A 27,239-nucleotide genomic window follows, 5' to 3' on the forward strand; every position below is an offset into this window, starting at 1 on the left:
ATTTTTTGCCCAGCCCCCAAAAATTCTCCCAAGTCCTCAGCATGTCCTCCTTTTCACTCTACTTCTTTCATTTTTCTCCACAGGATGTTTATACATTTTCTAACTTCTGCATATAACACTGTTTCACAGTTACTCCAATTCTCAGCCAGCTCTTCCTATCTTTCTCTGCCATCTTAAGGTTAAGAAGCATTTTTTTTTATACCAGACCCCAACAATTTCCTTTTCAAGATATTAAGCAGGAAATCACCAACGTTTCTGTAAGGGAAGAAAGAAGTGCATGGATATCTTCAGCTCAACTGTTGCACGATTACTACAGGACATGTTATTTGTTGTACAAGTTTGATTTCTATAGCAGCAGAGCTAACTCTGCTAAATTTACTTTCGATCAACAATGGCAGTATTTCACACTGCTTTAGCAGCCATCTTAAATAACACAATACCACGTCACTTCACAACTGGATGCAACTATTTTAATCATTAGCATGTAACCGCTGCATATAATGCATACAATGTGTATTACAGAACTTTATATACTCAAGACTTGATTTATAAAGTTAAAAAGCTCAGCTCAACTGTTTTAACATGCTTATTACTTCATACATTATTTAGTGATATTTAGTAACATAACAGCTACATCTTTGCTTTTGATATGTTATTCTCCTTATACATACTCTTTCCTCTCCAGCCATCCTTTCTCTATTCCCTATAGAATCTATTCCTACTTACCATCTGCTTTAAATTAATTTACTACCCCTCTATTCCTTCCACACTCATATCTCTCCCCTTATACTTTCCTCTCTGCCGCCTCTCTTCTCAAATTACTAAATCATGACTCCCTACATACTAACTATGCCTTTACTCTCAGTCTTAATCATGACTACCCTTCTCTCAACGTACCATCTCACCTTTTTTGAAATTTCACTTAACAACTATCTTATCTCCTCACAAACACACACTTCTACTAGACTCACTTTCACACCATACCCTAATGTTAATTCCACCCCTAGCTATCTTCTATCTAAATACCACAGGCAACATCACCTTACCTACCCCATACTATCTAACAAAAAAACCAAAACCCTAACAATTCAAAAGAGGAACTTCTTAACTAAACTAGTTAATCCTACCCTACAAGATGGAGACATCCACCCCAACCCTGGCCCTAACTCACCACCTCCCCAAAACCACTCACCTAACCTCAATAATAACTTCCTTATAGGACACCTTAATATCCAAAGCATAAATAAGAAAATACCCTTCATCCATGCCCTTTTAGATACCCACTCATTTGACATTCTCTGCCTCTCTGAAACCTGGCTAAACACAGGCACTAAAGACTCAGAGATTATACCTCAAGGTTATAACATAGTAAGACACAACCGCTTAAAACGCAAGGGTGGTGGAGTAGCAATACTTTTCAAAAATCAACTTAACATCACTACTCAACCAGCATACCCAAACCAAAATAGCAAAACAGAAGCCATCATTATTAAACTCCAACTTAATACCAAAAAATCTATTTACATTATTTGTTTGTATCTTCCCCCAGGTAATAACATCCCAATATTAGAAGACTTTCTAAGTTGGGTTTCTACCACCTACCCCCAAGAAACCATAATTCTTGGCGACGTTAACATAGACTGGAACACTATTAATAATGACAATCCCTCCTCTCATATTAACCTACATGGTTTCTCACAAACTATTACCTCAACTACAAGAGTCAATAAGCCCAATAATAAAGAGAGTATACTAGACTGGATACTCACAAATAAAGTTAACAAACAATATAAAGTAGGTACTTTGCCAGATGACATCAGCGACTACTCCCTAACCTACATTACTAGACTAAAATCAGAATATGTTAACCTCCCAAATACAAGGCTAATTCGATCTCTCAAGCATTTTAACATAGACCTCTTTAAAGCTGATCTGAGAGCATGTAAATGGAATTGTTTAAAATCACTTCCACTGGAGGAAGCAGTATTATTGTTTAATACTACATTCTTATCCATACTTGATACACATGCTCCTGAGCGCTCTATTAGAATTAAGACCAAACCTGCCCCATGGCTGACCTCCAACACTAAAAAACTCATGCATGCTAGAAACAAAGCATGGACAAAATGGAGATGTGATAGACAAAACCCTGATTTAGTTAATTTCCGCCAGCTTAGAAATCTTGCAAAAAAATCAATAATCTCTGACAAGAAAAACTTCTACTGTAAACTTCAGGAAACTCATATTAACAACTCCAAACAGTTCTGGTCCTCAGTAAATAGACTTCTCTCCCCAGGGACTGCTAAAACTCCTTCCCCTCTAAATACTGACCCAGAAACCCCTCTCCAGACTGCTAATGTCTTCAACTATTTTTTCTCTGAAACTATTCAATCCTTAGCCAAACAAATGAACCCTAACAACTCTCATATACCAACTAACATAACCACCTCCTCTTTCAACTTCTCTCTAAAACCTATATCTACCTCTTTCATCTATAAACTCATTCACAAACTGAAATCCTGTACACCCCTTCTGCTGACAAGCTCCCTTCTCTGTTCCTTCAGAAAGCTGCCAAAGAAATTGTATATCCTTACTTATCAACAGAACTATCCAAGAAGGAACCATCCCTGATATCTGGAAAGTATCCTATATTATCCCATTGCATAAAGGTGGTACCTCCCTTGACCTTTCCAAATTTAGACCAATTGCCCTTCTCTCACCCCTAGCAAAGATCATGGAAAAATGTATTCATCAGCAACTTGTACACTATCTCTCTCTTCACAGCATAATAGCAAACTGCCAGCATGGTTTCAGACCCCACCACAGCACCACCACTGCCCTTCTATCCTTTGTAGATACCATCAACAAAAATCGAAACAACAACACTCTCTCTTCCGCTCTTTTCATTGATCTCTCTAAAGCTTTCGACATGGTCCTATATTATCCCACCTTTATGCAGTGGGATAATATAGGATACTTTCCAGATATCAGGGATGGTTCCTTCTTGGATAGTTCTGTTGATAAGTAAGGATATAGGATATGCACATTCTTGAATCTCTCTCTTGTGATAAACTGGCCACTAATTGGTTTAAATCTTATCTTAGCAACAGACAACAAGCAGTAATTTGGGAAAACCATATCTCATCACTCTTGCCTATTTCCATCGGAGTTCCCCAGGGCTCCATTCTGGGTCCACTTCTGTTCTCCCTCTTTATAAACGACCTTCAGAGTGCTATCCCACAAGCTACCTGCATACAATATGCAGATGATTCTACCCTTATCTGCACAGCCCCTTCCTCTACTGAACTGACCTCATTGACTCAAAAGACCTTTAACACAGTAGAAACTTGGTTTTCTAGACTGTTTCTCCTACTAAATGCCAAAAAAACTAAACTCCTCCTCTTCTCCCCCACCACTCAGTCCCCTCCTTTAAACTTTACCATTTCTTCAAATAATGGCACCATTATCTCACCTGATCCTACCACTAAACTCTTAGGGATAACCATTGACAATAATCTTTCCTTCGATCAGCACATAAACAACACCATCAAGATTGTTAACAGAAAAATTGGATCCCTATATCGCATCAAACCTTTTCTAACCCCAGCAACTAGAACCAAAATTGCACAATCTCATCTCCTATCTACTCTCCTATATGCTTCCCCCATTTATACAAACCTTAAGAAAATCAATCTTAATAAACTTGCAACTTGTTATAACAACATAGCTCGCTTCGCCACTGGTAACCCCTTTAGGACCCACCATTGTACAAACCTAAAACAACTTGGCTGGCTCAATTTCAAAACTACCTAATAATCCCTCAACTCACTATAGCCCACAACATATTACACCTTCCTGACAACACCCCTATACTCTCTCAACTTCTAATCCCTTACAACAATCTCAACTCACTTCGCTCCTCTAGTAAACTCATGACAAAAATCAATAAAGGTAAACAATACAGCAGGTGGTTCTCTATTCACTAACACTATAGGTAGAAGTTGGAATCTCTTACCTAGTGACATAACCTTGACTACATCCCTGCCTCTATTCAAACAGAAAATTAAACTTTACTACCTAAACCATTGGCTTTGTTCCTGCAGTGCACCTGACTAACCTCTTCTCTTACACACTTCTTATCTCTTCCTGTCTCTTTTTCCCTCTTTAACTGTTCTAATCTAACTATGCATAATTTATGTATAATTGCTAATAAGTAATTGCAAATATGTAATGCTAATATGTAATGAACTGCATACGGTAAATGAACCGCATATGGTATATATGTTTCTCTCTAAAATTATCTTTCCCTCTGGATGGTCTTTTGACTTCCAATTTTTGCTATTTCTTAAGAGTAATGATTTTTTATGTAATGTACTTAGTATTTAGTGGAGCTTTTCTCCTCGGGCCTCTGCTGAAAATGGACATGTATCCAGCCAGACTAGCCCGGTCAACAAATGTAAAATAAAAAAATAAAAATAAAATAAAATTGATATCAGTGATGTCAAACATACAAAGAGGACTAATGTACAAATACTTGCTCATTACTGTGACACATACCTCTTAACAGTCTAGAATTTTGCAGAATATTCAGAATTTGTCTCTCATTTTTTGGGCTATTCCTTGTAAAATTTGTTTTCTGGCAAATCGTCAAGGAGTAAGGTCACTACATTTTATTTATTTATTTAGTTAGTTATTTGACATTTGTTTACTGGGAAGGTCCAGCTGGTTATGAGCCCATTTTCAGTGAAGGCCAGGGGAGAAAAGCTCCACAGTACACGTTTAACAGAATTAAAAAACTGAACAATGGTTACAAATATTAAGACAATAACAAAGAAGTACAATATGTGAATACAATAAAAGAAAATAAGCAAAATATAAGGCAAACAAAGTTGACCATACATTTTATACAAGATAGAAGAGAGTTCCTAATATCCATGTTACATAATGATACTTGAAAATATATAACAGAATAAGTAATGGGTCATAAAAGCCATATACTCTTTCTGTCAGGAGAACTAGAGAGTAAATTTCAGTCATAAATTCTGGTATAGATAAAGGTTAGTCTAAGAATATGAAGAAAGGACATTAGAATGTTAAGGAATTAAAGAGAGTGGAGGCTAGAAAGCAGGTAAAGCAGGAAGGGAAGTAGGATATATCAGGAGAAAGTCTATTACCAGAGAGGAAGAAGGGAATAAAAAAAAAAAAAAAGAGAGTACTAAGATGGCAAGTTCCATGGGCAGATCCAGTTATTGGTTATAGACTGCATACCCTTCAGGAAATTCATACTAATACAAACATTGGAATTCTAGTAACTTTTTAACTTTATAAGAGCAATATTAAAAATCTGTCCCCGATTATGGGCCATTCTACTCCTATTATTTTTATTTTTGGTCCAGAACGTTTGCACTAAGGGGCTGAGAGGTAAATATAAGTGTACTATAAACATGTCCCTGTGGCAATGTAATTTTAGACACAACTATGCAATTTTTCTACTTTATATTAGTCCTAATCTATTTGTTATGCAGTTTTTATATTTTATGTTAATCATAGACTGCTATTTGTATCTTTACATGTTTATACATGTTTATGACTATACGAAACAAGTTGTAATGGCAGCAAATTGGGGAAATCAGAAAAAAACTAAGAAATGAAATAGACTTTAAAAACAGTGGAACAGGTTAGCAGCTTCAAGTAACTAGGAAGGACAGCTGAGGAGAAGGGAAGTCTGAATGAAGAGGTCAAAGTTAGAATCAGAGGGGTTGCAGCCAAGGGTAGTGTGGGACAGACAAATGACAAAGCAGCTGAAAGGTAAGGTGTACAAAACAGTGGTAAGGCAGTACTTCTGTATGGTACAGAAACTTGGGCAGTAAAGGCAAAGCAGTTGAGGAAGCTGGATATCATGAAGATGAAGTGCCTCATATGGGTGGTAAGAGGTCTTCGTTTTGTCCGTCTCACAGTGTGCAACACACAATAAATTCAAGTAGCTCCAGTTGCAGAGAAGTGTGACTGCCAGCACAGCTAGCTGGAATTTTGTAAATAATTTTATATCATCTGTGACTATCAAACTAATTTATACAAGATGCTTGTGTTACAAATGTATTAGAACTGTATATCAAACTGCTCTGTGCAGATTGTGTTGAAAATGTATTTACAAAGTGCTTTGTTTATGATGTATCCACAGTGTGCCCTACTAGAAGAGAACAGAAATGTACATGCACTATTGTAACTGTTTAAATGTATCTCAACAGTGGAAATTGGAATACAGAGGGTTAACCTCAGTCCAGTAAACTTTAGAAAAAATATTTTAAGTTAAATCACTTTATAGGCTACGCCATAAAGAAGCCATCTCTCAAGTTTTCAATGCAGCTAGAGACACAAAGTCTGTACTAGGAAGCTTTCTGTATTGTCTCTGGGGTGAACTAATTGCTTCTTTGGAAGCATGAAGCAATACAATTGTTTTAGGACTTCCAGCATCTACCAAAGATCTGAGCAAAAGCCCTTGTATGAGTATTTTACAGGTAGATGCTAAATACTGCCAGCTTCAGCAATGGGGGTTTGCCTGGGAATTAGAAGTCAGATGACAAGAAGTGATGTCATTCTGCAAGCTATCCCAGCAGTAATATTTTACATATTGCTTTGAGACGTCTCTTGTAGAGCCAGAACATTCTGCATTCTGTCTTGGACCTGACAACAAGAAGACCCATTCACCACATCTGCCTTGTTCTAATAGTAAGTTATTAGGGAATAGTATAATTATTTTAGATTCAGTAAGGAATATTGTGAAGCTTAGTTTAGATTTTGTTTTTCCTTATTTGTCTGAGCTTGTACTGCAACGTTACTTTAAATATTTTTTGTGATTTTGAACTCTAATGTCACTGTGAATATATATTTAGTATAGTCTTGTTCTTTTATTACTTGTTATTAAATTTATTTAAACTTTTCATTGTGACTGATCTGTGTAGAAATATTTATGTTTTGAGAGTACTTGTATATTTACTTGGTGACACTGTGTGGGCCACTCCTAATAGCCTTGCTCTTGGTCAAACTAACATTTGTGTTAATATTAATATTACACAGTAAGATTCGACACCCTTTGTTAAGGGCCTTAAGGTAGCTGGCAGGAGTGACTGGTGGCAGTGAAAACTCCTTATAGTCTGGGCAGAAGGGGACATAGCTAGTGAACATGTGCCTGCCTTTCCCAGGTGTGTGTGTGTGTGTGTGTGTGTGTGTGTGTGTGTGTGTGTGTGTGCATCTGTCAGTTACTTGGACAGGGACACAAAGCACTAGTTGAACAGAGAGGGTGCTGGAGGTTTTGGCTTGGTCACTCAGCTAGGATCTCAACTCTACAGCTGTGCCAGTGGGGAGTCTTATTGGGGATCTGGAGGAAGAGGGAGAAACTAGCCCCGGACTGAATGTGGTCTTTGTGTGCACAAGGGAAACTGCACTTAATGCAGAAAGCTGCATCTGGAAATACTGTGTGTGTACCTGTTATCCTCTCAGTGAATGTCCCCCACTGTTGCCAGTGGTGAGGATTGAGGCTCCCTGATTACTGGATGGCAGTTGTGGGTCGTCACAAGAAGGAACATATTGCTGTGGTTTTGGCACATGTGTAGGAAAGCAGAAGACAATCTGGTAAAGAAGATTTGGGACACACAGGAATCAAGCAAGAAGAAATGACGGCCTTCAGCAAAGATATGAGTGGATTGTATGAGAGAAGACCTGCAACAGCTAGTCATGACTGTCAAACAAGGTAGAAGAGTGGCACTGAGAGAGAGATGAAGACAGTTGACACAACACCCCAATCCCATTTAGAAAATGGGAAAAAAGGGGGGTGTTGATGAAATTTGAAACAATCTTTGTGCATGTCTACTGTTTTTGCTTCCCTCGTTAATTTCTCTAAATCTTTTGGATTTCTAATACCATGATGAGAATGGACCCCATTCCTAAGTCAAAGTATGATTAAAATTAGTATCGTTTCACTCTTTGACGTCAGCCAAATGTGCTCTTCGCAGCACCCGCAGTGTGCCCAGTACGTGTATTGGTAGCATATCTAATTATGACTGTACACCCTTTTATAAGATCCGTTGCTTCTCCTACTACTACTACTTCTACTGGAACTATCTGGGTATCTTTTTTCCACATTGTTCTGGTTTCTTTATTGCAAATCCTGACATTTTATAACTGTGTGTCTCTTTGTGCTCAGAACACTGCAGTCACTGGGTGTAGCGATTTCAATGATCAATGCTACTTTTGTCTTATTTTCTTGGACCACTATATCCAGTTTTCTAGCATCTACCTTTTGAACTGTTGGTAATGGATGATCCCATGTGATGTAGACTTAATTTTTTGTGTGATTTGTGGCTCATGTTTCCAGTGCTTTTCAGCCACTTCAATACCATAATGTTTGCACAATCCCCAGTGCAGCAGTCTTGCCACATTATTATGCCTTTCAGTATACAGTCCTTCTGTCATTAGTACGTCATAGCCAGCAACGAGGTGTGCGACAGTTTCCAATTTGGTTTTACAAAGCCTACACTGGTCTGTTTCACCCACATGTTCAATAGACTTTGCAAACCGTGTACATAGACCACTATCGTGGGCCACTAATATTAACCTTTCATCTCTTGGTTTGAATTCACCTCTCTTTAACCATTCCTGTGTTCGTTCCTGATCAACATGAGGTTCTTCAAGAAGTTTTCTATACTTGCAACTATATTTATACATTTTCCACATTTCTTGCCTTTTCATCTGCTCCTTCACATTATATTCTTTCTTTTGTTTCTTGGCACATTCAGTTGCTACTATTTTTTATCTACTTCTGGTTTGATTTCCATTCCTTCTTGACGCCGATATGCTTCTGATAGGTTAGGCAAAGAAGTCATTTTAGATTTACTCTCCTCAGGTTTCAAAACTTTCACTACATTTGGGTATCGTGAGGTCAGCAGACATGTGTGGAGTCCCATGATTGCAGAGCTATACGTATAATCAATTTCAAGGAGGCCCAGCCCTCATTCGGAAATGGGAATACACATTCTTGGTATACAATGATTTTTATAGATCATCTGGTGAACATGAAGCATCCTTCTTGTTTTAATATCTAATCCGTCAAACACATTTTGGGGCAAGCCAATCACTCCAAAACTGTAAGTTAGGTCAGGAAGAGCAAATTGGTTTATAGCTTGGATTTTGTTCCTAGATGTCAACACTGTTTTCAGGATTAACTTAAGTGTTCTAAAGTACTCCTTACTAAGTTTTACTCGCATTTGTTCATGTTTTATTGCCAATCCTTCATCATTTCCCAAGTACTTATACACTCCCCCCTGCTCAAGTTCTTTTATATCACATTATTGTCCCAAACTGATGTTTTCCTGGTGCTGCAGTTTTCCTGCTTTAAATGTTGCTTTTACACACTTATCAAGGCCAAATGACATTCTAATATCATCTGAAAAAGTTCTGACAACCTGCAGCTGTGCTTTCAGTTCCACATCTGATGAGCTATACAGTTGTAAATCATCGACAAAGAGAAGATGCAAAGTCTTTAGACTTTGTGGTTTTCTAGGAGCCAAATTGTAGCCATGGCCTAAGCTGTTAAGTAGATAGCATAATGGGTTAAGGGCAAGGCAGAATAACAACAGTGACAGTCACCCTGGAATATCCCCCTTTGAATTTTTATCCCTGGGATAATAACTTGTCCTTTATCGTGGCTTAATTGCAAAGTAGTCTGCCATTGTTTCATGGTCAATGTAAAGTAGTCAATCAGTGTAGGGTGTATCTTATATACATTTTTAAGCACTCTTTTATCCATCAATGTGGGATACTATCAAATGCTTTTTTGTAGTCAATCCATGCCATACTTAGACTCTTCCCCTTTTTACAGTTCTCCACTATGACTTTACTGAACAACAAATGATTCTTTGTTCCATATGACTTTCTTTTATTGCCCTTTTGTTCTACTGCCATAATTGAGTTTTCTTCTAAATGACTACAAACTCTGTCGGCATCAATTCCCGCGTATAGTTTATACGTCGTTGGAATTCAAGTAACTGGTCTATAATTTTTAGAGTAGCTTGCAGGTTCACTCTTAAGTAGGAGCATTGTTTTACCTGTTGTTAACCAGATTGGTGTCTGTTCAGGGTGTGCATATACATAGTTCTTATTCATGACCAAATCTTCATGCAAACATGTTAATACTTTTAACCAAAAGTTAGGTACTGCATCTGGGCCTGGGGTTTTCCAATTAGAGGCTTTTCTTAACTTTATTTCAATCTCTCTGGCTGTTACTTCATCCCATTTCATATCCCGTACCTTTAAACTTCATATTCTTTCGTTTACTTTGTTTATCCACTTAACATCTTTGTTGTGTTCCACAGGATCCTTATAGATACTTCTCCAAAATTAATCTATTTTGTCTTTTTTTGACTGTCTTTCAATTCCTTTTACCTTTTTCCCCCAATTCTTTACAAAACTTTTTTGGGTCATCAATAAATTGCTTATTTTGTACTTTTCCTTTATATTTATCTGTGCATATTCTAAGTTTTTCTGTCTGTGCTAAACTTTTTAGTTTATTTGCAATAGTGCATGATAGATCCTAGTCTGTTCTAATACTGCGCACTGCTTTTATCACATCTATCTTTCTTAGTATTTTTGTTGATCTATTCCTTCTTCTATAGACTTCTAACAGTGACATTTCTTGTCTTAATTGCTTTATAATTTTCTCTTTTTGATACTTCCATGATGGTATTTGATTTCTCCCCTTCCTTTGCCTCATTACCATGTGCTCTTGTGGTAGAACTTTATCAGTTATTAGTTTAGCAGCACAGTAATATATCCTGTTTACTTCTGTTATATCACATGGATCTCTATAGACAGTCCTAATTACTGTGTTCCTTTGTTTTATCAGACTTCTAACTTTTGGGGTTTTATTAACCTTCTGTAGTCCGTTTCTTTTATTGATCTTAATATATTTATGTCCATTAAAATCAAGCAAATCTTCCCTTAGTTCATTTTCTTCCAGACTGAGGGCACATCCTTTGTTTTCCAATTCCTGCGGGCATTCTATGGAAAGTTCTATAGCATCTTCCTGTGGCACCTTCTCTTCAATTTCATCCTGTGCCATCCATCGCTCTGTCATATGGGAACTCCGCAACATTGACTGCATCAGAGTTTCCACAATTTCTTGTTCCTTCTCTTGCTGAATAGCTTCAAGTGAATGTTTATACTGGTTTCCTGTGGAAAGTTCCAAAATATCTTGATATGGCACCTGACCAATTGCTTCCTGCTCCACTGGCTTCCTCTCAGTTTGGATATCCATTGCTCCATCCTGTTGTGGTGCTTTCTATTTTTGCTTATATGGTCCAGGTCATGGCGGAAAAGGGTCCTTGACCAATGCACTTAACTAGTTAACAAGTAAGTTGAAATAAAAATACATCCTACTTATCTACTGCAAATCTCTCCTTAAAACAGAATATCTGTCAGAATACTACATAAGGTTTACTGAACTTATTTGAGTCCTCGCAGCATCTACTACTCTAAATGCTAATATACAGAGTGTAACCAGAAAAGCAAAGAGGAAACCACAGGAATGAATGCTTTGATTTTACTCACAGTATTTCTCTGTTTATTGTACACAGTGTCACATATATCCACATTCATGGAACCTTCAGCATCCTAGGCCTTCCCTATGCACTAGAAACGGTATTCCACTGATCACAGTATTCTAATCTCCCATATAAATAGAAATTCCTTCTTGAAATAAAATTAGTGTTCATGTGACAGACCTGAAGTCCCTACTAAATATACACTGGGGCAAATGAACACTAAAGGGAGTGCAGAAATACCCCAGTTAACTTCACTTTACTCACAAAAATCAGACTGGATTAGTCTTTCACCACCAAAAAAGACCTACCAAAAGGTAATGTCACCCTACTTTTGTAGTCTCCTCCACATGATGAAGTTACTCCACTGACTTACGTTCCTCTATAAACAGTTTTAAACTTTCCTTCCTACCCAGATGCATTACTGCAACACTGGTACATTTAAGCATACGTGTGTTGCATATTAACACACCCTATTTCACTTTAATGGATGACTCCAATCATTTCAATTCCAATATAATGATCTTATACTAATTTTTTGTTTATTTGTGTCAGTTTTCTACACTTATTACATCTACAAAGACAATCTCCTTACATACTCCTACTTCCTCCACCAGGCACATCTTATTAAACTAATGGCCCAGAGTTTTCACAAGATGATCAGATTCCACACGAGTAGTACCTTGAATAATTTCTGCAGCACTCTAACCTGGATGTTCACACACATCACATTCAGGGCCAACTGCAACAACAAAATAGCAGCAAGAGGTAAAAAACGTTTTTTTTTAACACAGCTTCCAACGAGCAGTACATTTTCTCACAATTCCGCTCACAATAGACCCAGCATTCAGACATACTAAAATGTCTACTACCATCAAATGAGAACACTGACTTTTTCTAATATATTAAATTCAACCCAGAACACAGTGATGGTTTGCAATATATTAAATTCTAGCCAAGGTTGCTTCCCCAACCCCTAATACGTCTCGCGTCACAAGTTACATTAGAAACCTAAATTTCCAATGCTGCTACTTGTTACACACAAGAGATACCTTATTAAATATTACAATATATGATATGATAATTCAGCCCTGCACTGTAATGTGCATACGTCAAGCAACAATGTCCTAGTTTGTTAACGTATTTTAATTATTTCTAGCCAAACTCAAGAGTGAAGGGTATCAGAAGGGTGCTGCAGTACTGACAACTCTAAGAGAAAAGGCACCCATATGACTGGAAGAGATCACATGGACACCCCGAACTACACCAACTACTCAGGAAGGGAAGTCCATTCAACAGAGTGGGACTGGAGGAGATGATACAAACTGCCTTCTTGGATATGGAGGGCCCTTAATCCATGTATTGCTTCCAAGGAGTACATTCAGCATGCTTAAGTGGTGAGTACTTGTTTCTACAGAAAATGAGCACTGACACACGAGAGGAGGAATAAGGTCTCAACAGCTACTCCTTAACTGTCATAAAATGGTAGAGGGCTTCACCAAAGATGCACAAGAGGAGGGATAAGGTCTCAACAGCTACTCCACAACTGTCATAAAATGGTAGATGGCTTCACCAAAGACACACGAGAGGAGGGATAAGGTCTCAACAGCTACTCCACAATTGTCATAAAATGGTAGAGGGCTTCACCAAAGACACATGAGAGGAGGGAGGGATAAGGTCTCAACAGCTACTCCATAACTGTCATAAAATTGTAGAGGGCTTCACCAAAGAAATGAATCTCAGGAGAACAGCTAGTAGTGGAAAACGTATTCCTGACAGTATCAGAAAGACTGATTAAAATGGAGTCGGCTGCATGTTTTATACCCCTGAAGACCTGACGTCATGGAAGAGGAGACAGCAACCGACGCAGGACCCAAGACTTTGTTATTCAGGCCGACTGAGGGCAACCTGCCAGCAGATTATCCAAATGTAATGACTGCAACAATGAAACACGAAGAACATCAGGACTCATATTCCTCTCAGGCTCTGTGGTGGTCAAGGAAAGTTTAGAGAAAGTGACAAACTTGTCACCTTTGCTAGCACCTTCAGCAGTAACCTTGCATCCTTCAATGATGAGCTGGAAGAACAGAAGCACAGCACTTCACCAACACGGCACACATGAGAAGTAGCAGAAGTTATCCAGACCGTCTGAAAAGGCAGAAAAGACTGACCCACTGGTGACACACTGAACAGCTAAGTATGCTCTCATGCATCTACGAAGCCGCCTTCTCCCAAGTTCTAAACACAATGTCAAAATATTCAAGCCAACAGGGAAAGTACGTAGCCCAAAGATGGACACAGGTAAGCCTGCAGAAATCATATGAACTTTCAGTGGTAATGAAGAAGATAAAAAGAGTCAATCCCTTAAATCCAAGCCCTATGGACTTGCCTTAATGATGAGAAAACAACAAAGACAGTGAGGCTGTGGTTCCAGAGGTGTTTATAAACTACACGTCATGCAGCTTTCTGTGGCTGGGCCATTAACATTTAAAGCTGTAACTCTACATATTACATTCTCCTTTTGGTTGTAAAATATATATGTGTATATACACACACACACACACACACACACACACAGAAAAACATACACCACTGGGCTTTTTATATCAAAGATTACATTTTTTTAAAGTGAAAAACAATCTGAGCAAAGAATATAAACATACAGAATGATTAATCATATCACATTTAACTTTTACACAATGACTCAATCAAATAAATACAGTACTTTAACCTGCCATCCTGCAACAAACAACAAAAAAAAAAAAAACAGAAAGAGAAACCAAAAGGAAAAATAGTGAACCAAGTAATTTAAAGCAAGTCAAAACAATTCAGGTTGTGTCCATTTAACCTTTTAACCCTACCTACTCAAACAGTTAATACCCCTCTGAAGGAAACTCTTTTTTATAATTGCTACTCAGCAATCTACCAATGTTTCCCATTTTTATAAGGGTGTAATGAGTAATAAGATTCACACGCCACTAATCAGTTTCTGTGTTGGCTTAAGAGAAACAGTAGTCTCATCTGCCTCAAACAAACATATGACAAAATAGTAATCTTCCATGTATTCTCACCATGGACTCTACATATTTAAAAATTTCCATATCTGATTTTTTTGTTATACATCTTTCTTTACTCTTTCATAAGCTCCATTACTAACTTCAATTTCCATTTGGTTGCAGCTTGTCTTGTCTTTCATTTTCAAGTTATTGCCTATTTAGGAAGTAATAAGATTATTGCTAGTAAAATCTGGAGGCCCCCAATCCATTTCTGGTTCTTAATGAGCCCTAAAAATAAATACACTTCTGGTATTATCTGGAAAACACAATCAAAGACTTCATCTACTACTATCTGCACATCTGGAAAAAAAATACTTTTAACAACTCAAAAACATTATGACGCCTATCTACTACCAAAGTCATTTCACTACTGCAAAATATGAGAACATATCTGATTTAGCTGGGGTATGAAATATTTCTGCAGGCACTTCCATGCAAATATTTTAAACCTTCAAGCATTAGCCGGTGTATCTAAAAGCAATCCTACCTCATTCACTGATCATCCTTTATCTCACTTTTAAACACTCGCTCACTCAAATTCTTGAAGCTTGCACTAACTTTATTTTTCATAAACCAAAGTGCTTTATACACCCCAAGGCCTACCCTGTTGAGTAATCCTCATGGACTTCTCTCATAATCTTGATCAAATTAGGTGTCTGCCCTTGTGCTCTACACTGCTACACTCTCCTTTCCCTATTCTTTAACAAAACATAATCTAACTTTGTGATATATAAAATATTCAGACTTTTTGATGCCTCATTCCAGTTTAAGATCCAATCATCTCTGCTTCCATCTGATGTCAATATTTCAAACAGCTACCAATCTGTTTCCACCTGCAACATACATTTTGTAAATGGATAGCTTCATTAGTAAGCCCTATGGGCAATGTATCTCTTAACAAGTAGTTTAAAAAATGCATCTACCCTAGCAACTGTTCCAGTAACTTCTTAATTTTAGCCAATATCAATATAGTTTGTCTCCACTCCCACACCATAAAGAAACTAGTACTCAACCCTCACAGACCTCTCAGTCATCTCACAAACCATACTTTCCATACTGACTGATAGTTCTGGAACTGCAACCTACTAGAATTAGGTTTTCAATATCTAGCCAAGTCCAGGATATCCCAGGTTGAAGGTAATGGTAATTATCTTATGCCACATGACACATCTGCCCATCCCAGATAACATTTTTCATCTACCTGCTGACCTTCTAAAGGTCCTTATCAAGAACCCTACTGAATGCTTTTTCAGCATCAAGACATAAGACTACCTGCTCTCGATTCAGATCTTGACTTTAACAGTGGCAGGAGTCAGGTCCTTTCCTACTCTAGGAGCTTATGTAGTGTTTACTATCTAAAAACACCCTGGAATTCCAGCAATTTTCCAAATCTTGCCCCCCCCCCCAATCTTCCTCAAGCACAAACTGATAGCATTCCTTACATGTTTTTAAAATTTCTTTTGAACATCGTCCTATTTTGCCTTTCCTATGGCTCTTCACTTTAGCAATTTATCTTTCTTTCTTTTGCCTATACCTCACTGCTAAAGACTAAGACATAAATGTTTTTGGAGAATTAATAAAATAAATTCCCCTCAAGACTACTGTCTAAAACTCCGCCTTCATGTCTATATCTACTTGAAAAATTAGTTTTAACCTCAATAAGTTGCTCACTTTCAGTAACATTTAGAGTACCAGCCCTCGAACGGAGTTCTCCTACCGTGCTGCATTCTTCCCTACACTTCACTTACTCTGATCTCCTTTGATAGCATATCACCCTCTCCTTGACTAGTATAAACTATCACCCTGTCTTTTGAAGTACCCCATTCATCCCCTATTGGTATTTCCTTTTTGAATAATAGTTCTGTACGGGTCTCATGAATCCAGTCTTATTCCTGTAGTAAACAATAACATCCAGTGATCATCTGTTGGGACTTAAATCCTAAGTGCAATACTACTTGCAGTGGAGGCTGATCACAGGTACCACTAGGCTCAATAATAATTCCTAATGAAATACACATGCTCCTTAGATAAAACCCCTCACCTATCCTTGCTCCTTAGATAAAACCCGTCAGCTATCCTCGCTCAAGTTATAATACATCCCTAATCAAATATACATGCTCCTTAGATAAAACCCCTCACCTAGCCTTGCTCAAGTTTTAATACATGCCTAATCAAAAACACATGCTCCTTGGATAAAACCCCTCACCCATCCTTGCTCAAGTTCTATTTTTTTTTTGAAAAATATAGAAAACTTTGTTCTTCTGCCTGTTTTTGTGCTGTCCAAACAACCACTGAACACGTCTGTGTTATGTATTTGACAAAAACCTATCCACTGGTGTTAAGTTGCAAAACTATAAGACATCACAGACTTTCAACAAATATAAATGCTCCCCACTCTGAGAAATATTCTTGAAAAAAATTACCTTCATATAACTCACAAGAAGTATGGTAAAAAAAATACATCATCCTAACTCCACACCAACATGTTGTCTGAATAGGATGTAGCACCATAACAGCCATACATACATTGAACAATGATAACCTACAAGTGATAGACAAAGTCCTCCTAACTGTATTCACAGACATCACCAAAACCTTTTATCTTGTAGACCATGGACTCTTTCTTCACTTCCTAATCTCTGCTGAAATCTGCTCAAACTCACTCTTTTGGTTTAAACATTTTCTTACAAACACTGAAAGTCCAAATAGGTAAAGCATCAACCAGCCTAGCTATCATTTCCAAAGACATATCCTAGGAATCCATCTCTCACAACTAGAGATGCTTACATTTGGGGATCCTGCAACCATATTCCAAATTTCTATTAATATCATTCCCTTAGCAAAAGCTACGAATGCTATCATTATTTGTCTAAGAGTATATAATTTATAAGAGTATATGATTTAATTAACAGTGGATGTAAACCGATTATTTTTGTAATATACTGATAATCTAGTCTTCGACTGACAACTGTACACTGACCCTGGGTATCTATTACATGTTTCTCTATCTCCAACTGACAAGCATATGCTTTAAGGGCTACTACTCATCTTCAACATCCCCATGGGTACAAAGAACAAAACCGCTCTAAAACCTCTCACTTCCAGTTTCACATATTTCTCTTGTACAGCAACAAAGAAGGAACATATTTCTTAATGATGATCATTATTCTTTCCCTCTTCACTGGCTTAGTAAACCCATTCGCTTTCTACGTCATCAAGTCATATGTCAAATAGAAATTCCAGTCTCAATGTCAGCCACAGTTCACACTGCTCGACCATTATGCCCCATCTCTAACTCATCCCAAAACTTAGCATACCTTATCTGTAGATATCTAGCTTTAATAGCTAAAGTACTTTCCTCCTTTCCTATTCCCACAGGTAATCATGAATTTGTAACTTTTTAACAACACTTGTAAAACTCTGAAGCACTGAATGGCACAACCACATTTTAAAAATGGAGGGGAAAAAAAACAGTGCAACCAAAAATATTCCCATAATTTAAACTACCATGCATACCCCCGTATTACCTTCCAAGGAGGGAAGCATTGATCTTTTTCAGGGATCGCCAACCTAGTTCTTATTACAAGTGCACTGTCAAATACAGTCATAACTGACTACTTCCACCAGGTTTCCAAACTCCCACCTCATACTCTAAATACAAATAATGTTACACAATATCAAATAGTATAATTATACCGGTCAAATTTTCCATATTCCAAAATGACGAAAAGGCAACTCCTTATTAAAAAGAAATTAAAATAACACAAGGGCCCTGTAGAACGCAACCAGCCTCCTTTATTTAACAACAACTCATTTAAGTGCTTTTGTCCAACAGTTTAAAGGACTACATCAGAACAATTATAAATCTGTAACAGTAACTTAAATACCTGCAGTGTCATGATCATTCAGTGATTTGACTTGTTGGAACACAAACTGCAGATTAAAAATACACTGTATATTAGATAGGAAAAGAATGTTTTTTACAGTTTTTGGAGGATGTACTTTAAATCTTATTGTTTTCAGGTATGAAAGATATATTTAACTTGGTCATTTTAAATTCATAATGAATATTAATTGGGGTGGGGTTCGTTTTGGTACATTTGCCATATAATTAAGAAATGCATAAGTATATGCTAATTTTCTTTAAATAGAATTAGTAAGAGCAAGAGCTCTTCCACAAAATAACTGTTAAATATCAAGCAAAGTGTAATTATAAAATTGTTATGGGATACAACTTATACAAACATTAGTCTCCCATTTCCTTTGGAACTTCTAGAAAAGCTGAAATTACGCAATTACATCATGCAAAAAGGAACACGTTCGAGGATATCATAAAAACTTCACAGTGATATTAATGAAACGGAAACAGAAATGCAGGCCCCATTTAAGAAGCTCTCACAAAGCTTATGGAAACAGTATTTACAATTGTACAAAACTGTGCATTTATCTTTCTTTTGTTTCAGGTGCCCAATGGGTCAAACATCTTCTACAAATTAGTGATACCATAAAACAGTATTGTCCAACTGGCACTCCATAAGACAAATTAGTGTCCTGTGTAAAATCATGACATTTATCACTCATGACACAGGACGGCTTGTTAACACAGTTACACCCCTTGAAAAATGCGCCTCTGACTGATTATTACAATTTACTATCACAATCCTTAAGCCCACTATCTTGAAACTGATAATTTCAAAAGTATAAAATTAAAAAACCCACAATACTGAACTCCTGGACTTGACTCGCTGCAGGACCCAAGTTAGCACTCATTCCGGGGTCTGCACTCCTGCAGGACTTGTGTTAGCAGTTATTCCTGGGTAGGGGAGACTTGTTATTCAAGATTTGTTGTTCAGCATTTAGCTCTTTAGATATTATCATTCTGAAATTATGGGTTTCAATATTGTGACAGTAAACTCATCACTACAGCATACATAGCACAGCAGTCAAAATGCACCAGCTTTAATGTGCATGATTAGACTCTTAGCATGACACTAAAAGTGGAATAAAGGCAGCTGTTCTCCGAGAAGTCCTGATCAGCAAAAAGCCCTATTCTCACCCACTTTCAAAATCTTGCTAGGTCTCCAGATAGCCAACAGCAGCTTCTCTTTTAATGCAAAGATTTCTAGATTGACAATAACAGCCCTTGGGGTTTTCTGACTCTGCAGTCAAAATTACCATGGCATTCTGTGGGCTAGTATGACTAATATCCATTTCCACCATATGAGCCTACTGTTTCTGGCATGCTAATGAACCCTCAAATCCTCAGCATTTGCAATGTTTGCTTATAAAATTCCATCTTCCTTCAGAAGCTTCTAACCTTACCATCAGTTCTTCATTTTCATGAATAAAGTCCTAAATAGAAACAGACTGCTCTCTCAATGCCTGGGCAACATCTTCCAATCCATGACTGTTACTACTTACATGTTCCCTTATAGTTTGCTTTATCTCCTGAAGTTCTCAAATGATAAGGCTTGGAGAATTCTCTTCAGGTTATGTAGAGCTTTGGCAGACAGACACAATGCGACTCCTTAGGTTACCTTCCACCATACTTTCAATAAGCGGCACTACTCCCTTACTTCCTCATTTTTGCAAGTCAATTTCTTCAGCACATACACAGTTAATATACTTGAAATACTGAACATGTTACCAGTGTGCATAGAATCCTCAGTTTACTACCTTTGAACACCAAAACTTCAAAAGAACCTTCACACAAAATTAAACCCTGCATGTTTCCCTACCTACTTTGAGTTAAACATTCTGTTTAAACACTGATAGCATTCCGGGTTAACAATCGTACACTCATCTTAAAGTCGTTGATACATCTTTAGGTCTCTTTTCAATTTCACACTGTCAACAAACAGCTCAGCTTGATGTTTCTGTCCAATAAACATGCAAATTCTTTTGCAAACAGCCTTTCCTTTGTCAAAGCCACACCTACTACATAGGACTTGAGTTCCTATGGAATGATCTCTTTCTCTGGATCTCATGGTCCTTTTTTGTCTCACTTATCATTACAATGCATTCTCACTTGGCCTTTTCATATCCATTATCGATGCAACAACTTTTCAGTTAAGGAGTCATACGATTCATTAACACTGCAGTCTTTGGTGCTGCTGTTCAGTTTAGTAACATTTACATCCACAGTCTACTGGACCTTGAAAACTTATAAAGAACAAGCTATGTTATGACTTGCAATAATTTCTGAAGAACTATCATTTTGCTGTAGTTTTCTTTTTTTTTCTTCTTCTTCAAGAAAAGTATACCAGTTAAATACTTTTACAATACTGAAATGCAGAAATGTGGCACAATATATATTTTTAGTCTGCATTAACAAGCCTTTGAACTATGCCATTTTTACATCTCATTACAGCGAGTGCACTTTTAGGCATTTCTGCAGTTAAGTGCTCCTAGCCAAATATTGCTTGTTCACATTTGCATTAAGAATTTAAAAAACATGCTATATACAAGGTATCAGAAGATTTCATCTTAAAGCATATGACAGCAAACACAACTGTACTGATATTTGAGCTCTGTCTAATGCAGCTAAAGAGATATTGCATATTTGTATACTGTTTTGTATTATAATAATCATATTTCTCTAAATATCTCAACATTCAGATGAGACAGACAGAACTGCACAGCCTCATATGAAAGCTCACAGCTGTATGAAGAAAATCCTGCTGGCAGTGCCTTGCTTGAATAGCTACTGAGATATCATAAGCTACTTACATTACCAAATTAATAGTCACTGACTTCATTTTGGCTTATAAGATCCATTTTAAAGCACCAAACTGAATGAATGCTATCAATATAAAGATTAATTTAACCTGAATAGTTTTGTCATTTATAGTTTTATAGTAAAACTTATGGTTCCAGAGCGATGAATACTTGAACTGTAAGGTGATAATTTCATTTATTTAAAGGCTCAAGCCACACCCACTTGGTGTTAAAGGTACAGACTCAAAAGAGCCACACTAGAGGGAATGAGTTAAATATATGTACAGCAAAATAATTCCTAGTGGTTACAAGAGGACAATTTCTTTCTACCAGGAATTATACTTTCATGCCTCCAAACATATACACGCTTGAACATTAATACATTTCTCATGTTTTGGAATGGCATCACATGTTGGTGCTTGTGAGAATACTGAATAAATAATAAAAGTCACGGAGAATGTGTTTCTTACTTTAGAAGGGGTTTAACTAGGTGGATCTGCCTGGATGATGCATCTTATAAAACACTCAAAACACCACTTTGTGAAAGTATGTCCTTATCACTTCATGCTATAGCTCATTCATTAACAGATTCCACTTCTGCCATACTTCAAGGTTATCAGACTGTCCCAACAGATGAAAGGATAGTGGACATGGCGGCTGCATCCAAGAATTCCATTCGAAGAGAGGTGCTGTGGGGACAGTCCCTTCACTCAACTTCATGTACATACGAGGATGAGAATCAGGACACTGTTTCCATACAGGGTAATAACCTTGCTTAAGTAGACAGAAATTAGAGTGGGTGTGGAGTGTGTAGAGGTCTGAATGGACAGATGATAAAATCAGCAAGAAAAGGGGAGTAGTACTGCTGGAATTGAATTCTTCCTCAAGTTTTGGTGAGTACCTTCACAAGTTGGACCCTATGTTTTACAAAATCTCACCGGAACAACATAGATAAGCAGACTGTATTTTACATAGCGTACATCATGGACAGAAGTAGGTTAAAAAATAAAATAAAACAAAAGACAGCTGGGTGCACAAGTCCTAGGATAAAAAAGTGCCCAATCCTGGTATGGGCACTGGTGCCAGGACTGGAAAAAATGACAGTGTAGAATTCTCAAGAAACTGAAATATCTGGCCGGGTCACAGAGAGTCCCTTGTTTAGGTGACATTCCTGAGCCCACCACAAAAATTCTCTTTGAAGGCAAGGTATTATTTGAATGACAGTGTCTAAATACTGGCAGTGCTGTGTCCATACATTTTGAGATACCATTGTAACTTCCTCATATGCAGTTTGGCATTGGGAAGCACCAGAATACAAGATGCCATGAACCCTAATGCTTGTAGGACTGTCTCTGCAGTCAGCACGGACTGATGAGATAGTTGATGGAAGTAAAGTGATAGACTCTTTTGTTTGTCCGGGGTTAAAAAGGCCATCTGGGCTGCTGTATTCAGTCTCACACCCAGAAAGCACATGTCTTGAGAGGGTACTAGACTGGACTTTATTTCGTTCACAGAATACCCTAGGCATCTTAGCACTGCTATAAGATATTCCAGATGCTGTAGAAGGTCTTCCTTTTCTTGAGCCAGAATCAGGCAGTCGTCTAAATAAGGATAGATTTGCAGTCCTTGTAGCCTGAAGTAAGCTATCACTGGAGCCAGAACCTTTGTGAATACTCTGGGCAGTAGATAAGCCAAAGGGCAATGCAGAGAACTGATAATGAGAATCTCCAGCTCGAAACCGCAGATACTTCCTGTAACTTAGCCTGATAGGCACATGAAGGTAAGCTTCCTCGAGATCTAAAGTTACCATCCAGTGATCTTTGCCCAGCAGGGGTAAAAGCTGTTGTAACGTCAACATCTTGAACTTGGGAATGTCCAGATAAGTGTTGAGGAGAGATAAATCCAAAAGCAGTCTCCACGTGTTCCCTTCTTTGATACTAGGAACATGCGAGAATAAAATCCTAGGCCCCTTTCTGATACAGGGACTGGCTGAATGATGTCCAACACCCATCTGTCTTGAGCAATTAAATCCCAATTTTCTTTGAAAAGAGACAGTCGTCCTTCCAAAGGAGCTGCCAGACGAGAATCTACTGGCAGCTGAAAAGGCAGGTCATTGGGTCTGTTTACGAAAGGACTGACTCCTGCCCTCACCAGAAGTCTGAGCAGGTGAACTCCCTGTTCTAGGCCTAAAAGAACCTTGAGCCCTGCCCCTACCACGTCTAGACCTACCCCTAGACTGGGAATCATAAGCAGGATATGTCCACCCCTTAGCAGGCCAATTTCTACTAAACTTGGTGGCTGTACCTGCAAAAATCTTTAACAGTTTGCATAGACTTAGCTTTGTCCTCCATTTTCTTTAAAACTGCTTCCACAGGTGAACCAAACAACACATCAGACTGTAAAGGAGCATCCAAAATCCTTGTCTTAACATGCTCAGCCAAATTTTGATCCCTCAACCAGGCATGCCTGCGAAGAACAGAACTAGTGGCAGCCACCCTCGAGGAGGCCTGCACAGCATCAAAACCACATTGCAAAGAATGCTTGCCCACTTGTTCAGACACATATACTAAATCCAGCAAGTCTTTACAATCAATACCTTCCGCCAAAGCATCCACCTTAGATTTCAATTGTGAAAGGAGATAATTTTGATATTTCAGCATGTGAAACTGACAATTCAACGCTCTCATGGCTAGAGTGGAAGAAGTATACACTTTCTTACCCCACCTATCTAACGCCCTTGCCTCTTTGTCAGTGGGAACAGGATTTTTAACCACAGAGGCCTTAACACCTTTAGGCCCCTGAGAAACAGTTTCTGGGTCCGCCCTAGGACTCTTAAACAAATACTTATGAGCTTCGGGCACCCTATAGTACCTATCAGGTTTAACAGGAGCAGGAGGCAAAGAATCAGGGTTCAGGGAAGCCTCTGCAAAAACATCTTCCACCACATTCAACACAGGAGGTATAGCTAAGGGCCTATGCTGGGGTAAAAACAAGAATTCCCTAAGCCTCTTCCTGGAATCAGAGTAATCCTGGCCTTCCCATGTAAAGTGCTCCCTCATGGAATGCAGAGTCTCTGAAAATGAAAAATCCTCAGGAGGAGAAGCCAAGGAGTGGCATCATCCACATCAGAATCAGAATAATGAGGATACTCCTGCAAATCTTCCGCAGAAGACTCAGAAGCCCCTGAACCCTGTTCAAAACTGTCAAACTCTGGTTCAACTCTAGGCCTCTTATCAGGAGGGCCCATAGAACCTCTAATCATAGTAATCAAATCTTCTGCCATTTTAAGCATATGTTTCTTAGGTACAGAACCCGAGAGGCTAGGAGAAGCCCCTACTGAAGCTGAAGTTGGCCTACCTCTAAAAGAAGTTTTGGCAACAGAAGGAGAGGCTCTAACTACTGTGGGAAAAGAGGGAAGAAGAGTTACCTGAGAAGCCCCCTCAGCCTGGCCTGCCTCCTGAGAGGGTACATCCTGTAACAGTAAAGTTTCTGCCTGAGACTCCATAGAAACTCCTGGCAAAACCTCTGGCTCCACTGAGCCACCTAAAGAACCGACGTCCGGGACTGCCGGTTCATCAACCCTAGGCTTCGCTGTTTTGTCCTTGCGCTTCTTGACGAAGCGGGCGCCGGAGCATCCGGCGGCATTTTATAATTGCAACGCTTCCCAAACACTAATCTGGCACAGTCTAACCTCCTCTTAATAGTGCGTTTGTTAAACCTAGCACAAGAGCGGCAACCAACAACGTCGTGCTCAGGCCCTAAACAAGGTATACACAATGTATGGTAATCCCTATGAGGTATTTGTTTCCCACAAGAAATACAGTTATTCACTTTTTCTGACATCCGGTTAAATACTGAGGCAAGAAAAACAAAATGTTCCCAACGGGTACTTAGCCAACTCTGATTCGGTCTGAAACTCCGGTTCGGAAATATTTCAGAACGCCAACCTGCACTCGCAAAACTGCTTCTGCATCGGACCACGCGGCAAAAAAGACTGAGGATATGACGCCGGTCATGCGCATTAGTACCCTGACGTACTGACGTCAGTCTAATGCGCCCTGATCGACGTCAGCCTTATACTCTGGTATTCGGGCCGACTGGATGCGGACTATACCCAATAGTAAGGACTGCAGCAATGGAAAACGAAGAACATCAGTATTTACAATTGTACAAAACTGTGCATTTATCTTTCTTTTGTTTCAGGTGCCCAATGGGTCAAACATCTTCTACAAATTAGTGATACCATAAAACAGTATTGTCCAACTGGCACTCCATAAGACAAATTAGTGTCCTGTGTAAAATCATGACATTTATCACTCATGACACAGGACGGCTTGTTAACACAGTTACACCCCTTGAAAAATGCGCCTCTGACTGATTATTACAATTTACTATCACAATCCTTAAGCCCACTATCTTGAAACTGATAATTTCAAAAGTATAAAATTAAAAAACCCACAATACTGAACTCCTGGACTTGACTCGCTGCAGGACCCAAGTTAGCACTCATTCCGGGGTCTGCACTCCTGCAGGACTTGTGTTAGCAGTTATTCCTGGGTAGGGGAGACTTGTTATTCAAGATTTGTTGTTCAGCATTTAGCTCTTTAGATATTATCATTCTGAAATTATGGGTTTCAATATTGTGACAGTAAACTCATCACTACAGCATACATAGCACAGCAGTCAAAATGCACCAGCTTTAATGTGCATGATTAGACTCTTAGCATGACACTAAAAGTGGAATAAAGGCAGCTGTTCTCCGAGAAGTCCTGATCAGCAAAAGCCCTATTCTCACCCACTTTCAAAATCTTGCTAGGTCTCCAGATAGCCAACAGCAGCTTCTCTTTTAATGCAAAGATTTCTAGATTGACAATAACAGCCCTTGGGGTTTTCTGACTCTGCAGTCAAAATTACCATGGCATTCTGTGGGCTAGTATGACTAATATCCATTTCCACCATATGAGCCTACTGTTTCTGGCATGCTAATGAACCCTCAAATCCTCAGCATTTGCAATGTTTGCTTATAAAAAATTCCATCTTCCTTCAGAAGCTTCTAACCTTACCATCAGTTCTTCATTTTCATGAATAAAGTCCTAAATAGAAACAGACTGCTCTCTCAATGCCTGGGCAACATCTTCCAATCCATGACTGTTACTACTTACATGTTCCCTTATAGTTTGCTTTATCTCCTGAAGTTCTCAAATGATAAGGCTTGGAGAATTCTCTTCAGGTTATGTAGAGCTTTGGCAGACAGACACAATGCGACTCCTTAGGTTACCTTCCACCATACTTTCAATAAGCGGCACTACTCCCTTACTTCCTCATTTTTGCAAGTCAATTTCTTCAGCACATACACAGTTAATATACTTGAAATACTGAACATGTTACCAGTGTGCATAGAATCCTCAGTTTACTACCTTTGAACACCAAAACTTCAAAAGAACCTTCACACAAAATTAAACCCTGCATGTTTCCCTACCTACTTTGAGTTAAACATTCTGTTTAAACACTGATAGCATTCCGGGTTAACAATCGTACACTCATCTTAAAGTCGTTGATACATCTTTAGGTCTCTTTTCAATTTCACACTGTCAACAAACAGCTCAGCTTGATGTTTCTGTCCAATAAACATGCAAATTCTTTTGCAAACAGCCTTTCCTTTGTCAAAGCCACACCTACTACATAGGACTTGAGTTCCTATGGAATGATCTCTTTCTCTGGATCTCATGGTCCTTTTTTGTCTCACTTATCATTACAATGCATTCTCACTTGGCCTTTTCATATCCATTATCGATGCAACAACTTTTCAGTTAAGGAGTCATACGATTCATTAACACTGCAGTCTTTGGTGCTGCTGTTCAGTTTAGTAACA

The 27,239-nt window shown here is 38.4% G+C and overlaps 1 protein-coding gene across 2 annotated transcripts in view; it reads right to left on the reverse strand.

The window, feature by feature from the left end:
- Positions 1-27,239, reverse strand: part of ERLIN1 (ER lipid raft associated 1) — a 610,419-nt gene that overhangs the window by 256,782 nt on the left and 326,398 nt on the right. The gene's annotated exons all lie outside the window — the stretch shown is intronic.

Source organism: Protopterus annectens, chromosome 14.part0 (genome assembly GCF_019279795.1).
Source record: "Protopterus annectens isolate FY-2018-M chromosome 14.part0, PAN1.0, whole genome shotgun sequence".
Lineage (NCBI taxonomy): Eukaryota > Metazoa > Chordata > Ceratodontiformes > Protopteridae > Protopterus > Protopterus annectens.